The sequence below is a fragment of the Barbus barbus genome (assembly GCF_936440315.1).
Source record: "Barbus barbus genome assembly, chromosome: 28".
Taxonomy (NCBI): domain Eukaryota; kingdom Metazoa; phylum Chordata; class Actinopteri; order Cypriniformes; family Cyprinidae; genus Barbus; species Barbus barbus.
The window spans coordinates 27,368,333-27,373,353 of record NC_136756.1 but is presented as its reverse complement, the minus strand read 5'-3'; the positions used below and the strand labels follow the sequence as shown (position 1 = coordinate 27,373,353).

At 34.8% G+C, this 5,021-nt stretch overlaps 1 long non-coding RNA gene across 1 annotated transcript; it reads left to right on the top strand.

Moving 5' to 3' along the window:
* Positions 1-525: 525 nt before the first annotated feature.
* LOC306848439 lies at positions 526-4,316 on the top strand. The gene is made up of 3 exons (XR_013782244.1): positions 526-639; positions 3,618-3,694; positions 3,931-4,316. It is a non-coding gene; the product is annotated as an uncharacterized lncRNA (long non-coding RNA).
* Positions 4,317-5,021: the final 705 nt, after the last annotated feature.

The following is a 5,021-nucleotide window of genomic DNA, read 5'->3' as shown; positions in this document are numbered from 1 at the left end:
ACCTTTATTTTTAAGAGTGTATATGCAAATCAATTTCTACTTTTGTCTTTATAGGAGTTTTGAGAGAAACATAGGAAAGAAAGTTGATGCTCAAATAAAACAACATTACATCTCTGTATTCTTAACTACTGCCTCTTATGGAAACTGAAGTGATTAATTTCCGTTACTTTAATTAAAATACATGTGGTTATTTCTAGGTGCATTACTGACATCAAACCAACTATAAGGATGTTGTATGAGATTTAATGTGTGCATGTGTGTGTTTGCTTAGCTATAGTATATAGACTTTTTCTTATTTTAAGTTATATTATTTAATTATTTTAAATGAATATAATAAAATAGAATTTTAAATATATCTATTTATGCAAAAAAAAATGTTTTTATGGTTTAAAAAATAAAAGCCTGTTTTATGTCCTCATATTGAGAGCTGCAGCAGTGTATGTGTGTGTGTGTGTGTGTGTGTGTGTGGTATATAAGTTTACACAGCTGTGACTTTGAACTTCAATTCTCTTTCTCTCTCTTCAAACCGCTGCCCTGCAGGTCACATGTATTTTTCAGAGCTCATCACATGGCTCATGATCCTGCTGCTCTCATTTACTGGGTTCACTGGGATCATTTTGAATTTTGTTCAAATCTTCTGTGAGTATTTTTTTTCACATTAAAATACTTCCTTTTGTCTTTTGTCTTGTTTAACAAGTAGAGACAAAGTCACTGGTACTTTGACCTTGTGAGGAGTGACTCTGTGATGCTTTCAAAACATTGATCTGTTTGTTTGAGCGGCCCGGCATGCCGACTTCTGGCTCAAATAAAGGCAAAGTTTGGGGTGGGACTGTGTGTATGCTTGTCCATTGGTGGACAGGGAAACATTATGGAGATGATCATTACAATGTGTGCCAGACATCAGATGGTATTATGCAACATCTCATGCATTGTGCACTCATACAACTACTGTATAACGAAAGCTTATTTAATTGGTACTAGAACGAAAAGAGCAGTTTGCAGTTCAAAAAGTCTCCAACCCTCTCGAACACCTCGAGGTTCAAAGTTTCTGTTTTCATCTGAGAGAGAGCTTTATTGATCATTTGAGGAATACAGCTCTATTTTGAGGATGTACACAGTGACATGGGTCAAAGGTGTGTGTTTGTGTGTTATTCTGCTGATGAGAGCTGTAATTGGCTCTCTGAGCTACAGACATCATTTCTGGACATTACACACGCTGAAATTCACTCATCCGGGACTCTCTCAGACATCGTAATGTTTAATCTGATCTTTTGCCCTCTGAGGAAGCATCGTAAACTAACGACTGAGAATCGTTATTAAAGGAAATTTGGCGAGCAGGGGCTAGTTGTCACATGGAGAAGTCGTCATAAGATAATACAATAAATATAGATTAGTATATTAAAAAACAATATTTCATGTGTGTGTGTGTGTATATATATGGATGTATATATATGGTAGGTTAACTTTAACATTTTCACTATTTCATAAAATGTTATATACGTCATCATTGTTTTGCATAATTGTTTCTCGGCAATAAACTAATTGGTTGAACTAATCCTTTAAAAGTAAATGTGTTTAATTCTAATAGTACTTCATATTTCAAAATGCATGTTCTTGTTGTGAAAACTTACCCCATATTGTGTGACAACATACTCCATTGGCCAATAAGGATGGAAATGTTCAGTAGCTTTTTTTTCCTTTCTTTAAAAAAAAATGAAAACTATAAGCTTTGTTGTTGCAAATACCATTCTTTAGGAACTATTAGATGTTTTAGTTAGCAGTGATTTTTCCTGTCAGTTTTAAACATCTTCTGTGTTAATTAGTATATAATGAAGTCATATTTGAACTGAATGAACTAAACTTTCTTCTAAGGAACAAGTATTTTTATCAGCATCAAGTTGGAGCAAATTGTTGCATTCTAATTGAGGCAGGTTGTCATGTGTTTTGCTGCATTTTTAATGCAACATTTAGATTTTTTGTGGTTATCTTTAATGTTTTTTTTCTGCTTCATAAAATGTTATGCACTTCAAAATGGTTTTGCATGAAGAATTTATTGGATGATAGGCTATTATAGTCTAGAATTTAAAAGGAATAATTTACCCCAAAATAAGAATACCATTTACATAATTCACATAATTAATAATTCATTTTATTTTATTTTTTTGGGGTGAATTAAATACAAATATAAACGTGTTGTCTTGTTTACTATATTTTGTATTTCATTCTCCAGACAGCAGGCTCCTGTGACAACTTACCCCATATGGTGTGGCAACGCTTTAAAGTAAAAAAAATATTAAGTGATCTTTTTTTTTTTTGTCCTTAGGTGGAATGGTGGAAATGTGCAATATAGCTTTGTTTTGTAGTGAAGACTTCAAGGTTTGTTTTTACTAGTAAAAACCCTGACAACTAGCCCCTTCCTCCACTATTATCATGTATTCTGTTTTGAACTTAATATAAGATGACACTTCTGCTGCAAAACAATGCTAAATGTATGTTTATCCGGGCAATTGACTGTTGAAAAGGGCTAATTTGTGAGTGTAAGTCTGAGTCAGAATGTTTTGTCTGCATGTTAAGGGGCACTATGGGAAACGTCTCCGCGAGAGAGGAGAATTCATTAATTTGCTCAGAAGCATTTGCAGGACGCCATTGACTCTGCATGCTTTTCCATTCATTAACTTTTAACAGTCAAATGACCCTGAAATTGATTTTCATTTCTCTCAGAAACCCTTTGAAGTTTCTGCCTTCGCCGGTTCTTGCGAGAAGACACCTCAACCTCGTATAATTGCTCATCTGACAAGCATGTCAGGAGCGGATATTCCTGGAGACAAGGAGAGCTTGTATTCGTGCACATGCACACTCAACATCTCCTGCCTGTTGCTCTTCTGCCCGCATTCTCCACCAAGTAAATTAATTCTAAAATATCTGGGAGGAACTAGCTGCTGGGGACGTGTCTTGCTGATTTTTCTCACTTTACATTTTTGCTCAGGGCTGTAACCACGATAGATATTGGGGGGGGGGGGGGGGGGGGGGGGTAAAGTCCCCCAATATGTAGAAATGGCCAAATTGTCCCAACAATTTCTGAATTTTTGTATTGCACTGCTGCACTCCATCATGCAGTGCACTGTTGTTAGGACGACAAAAAGGTTTAAGAGTTTGATTGTTTAGCCTGGTCTACCTCAGCGATTTAACTGCATTTGTCAATGTCAAAAAGCATTTAATATTTGACTGGTTTATGACAGAAATGATAAACGGCTGACAGTAATATCCACTGATGCAAACTATTTGACTTTTTGGTTTGAATAAAAAATATAATACTTGTAATTCCTAAATGTGATGAAGACAAGAAATGTTCTTTATTTCTGACATATCATGCATGCAAATAAGAGTGAATGAATGCATATTTTAAAATACTATTTGCAAATGGTTCAAAATGATTACTTACCAACTAGAATTAGACCTAGAATTTCCTTCACTGTTCTGTTTCATTGTACTTTGTAAAACAAATTGGCCTCCCTTAATGTTCAAGACTTGGTTTTGCAGTTTCATAAAATGAAAATGTACTTCACAATTGTTTTATAGCTGATAAGCCATTAAATAAGCTATAATATATTTTGAAGGAACAATCAAGACACCTCAACCTTGGATAATTGCTCATCTCACAATCTTCTCAGGAGTGGATATTCCTGGAGACAAGGTGAGCGTGAATTCATGCACATGCACACTCAACATCTTCTGCCTGTTGCTTTCCCACCGCATTCTCCACCGAATAAATGCTTAGCTGCTGGGGACGTGTCTTGCTGATTTTTCATGTTTGCTTAGAGCTGTAAACATCATAGACACTGAAACTATTAGAAATTGCCAAATTTTTATTATTTATGATTCTTGCATAAAATGTACTTCATAACTGTTCTTCAAAATAACCTATAATAGATTTTGAAGGAACAATCAAGACACCTCAGCCTCAGATAATTGCTCATCTGACAAGCATCTCAGGAGTGGATATTTCTGGAGACGAGGTGAGCGTGGATTCATGCACACTCAACATCTCCTGCCTGTTGCTTTTTTGCCTGCATTCTCCACCAAGTAAATTAACTCTATCTAGGAGGCATTAGCTGCTGGGGATGTGTCTTGCTGATTTTTCTCACTTGGCAATGTGCAGGAATTCTGTAGGGCTTCGTAAACTAAACAATACTGAGCTGGAGAAGCCCCCAAAAGAACAGCCCTCAATCTGCGGAGGTCACAGTCAGGACACAGTTTCATTACAACATTGTAGGAAAAGTTAAGGTCCCATTACGGCTCATCCCAGTGATCCATGCTATTTCTCCATGTTTTGGAGAAAATGCCACCAGTTTTTATAGTTATGTCAGTGGATTGGAGGAATAATTCACCCCAAAAATGAAAATTCAGTCATGCCGCTCCAAACTAATATGACATTATTTCTGCTGTGAAACACAAAAGGATAAATTCTTTGTCCTCATACTCCTCTTTTGACAAAAGCTAATGTTTAAAAATGTACATGCTTAGGTACAATAAAAGCAGCCAATACAGTATAATGTTTTTTTTTAAGTTTACTGGAGTATGTTTAACGAAACATTTAAGAAAATACTATTTTGGTCTTTCTGCTTCAGAATTTCATGTTTAATTGAATGTGTTACTTGCTGTTTACGTGATTAACTGTGAAATTTACTGGCAGAAATTTACTAGAGTAAAGATTGTCTACATGCCTTTTTTTTGTAATTTGTGAATGTTCCTTAAATAATTTGCGAGGTGAACCAATTGATTTATTAGAGTGATGTTTTGATAATACTGTTTATTTACTGTTTGATGTTTCATAAAATGTAAATGTATTTCATAATAGTTTTACATGATAAGCCATTTAATAGCCTATAATGCATTTTAAAGGTACAATGCACTTATTGTGTACACACAAGTTTTTACATTGTACTAATATTTTTTAAAAATACCTATATGTAATTACATCTGTAATTAATTTCTGTTTTTATAATTACATTGTTGACCCA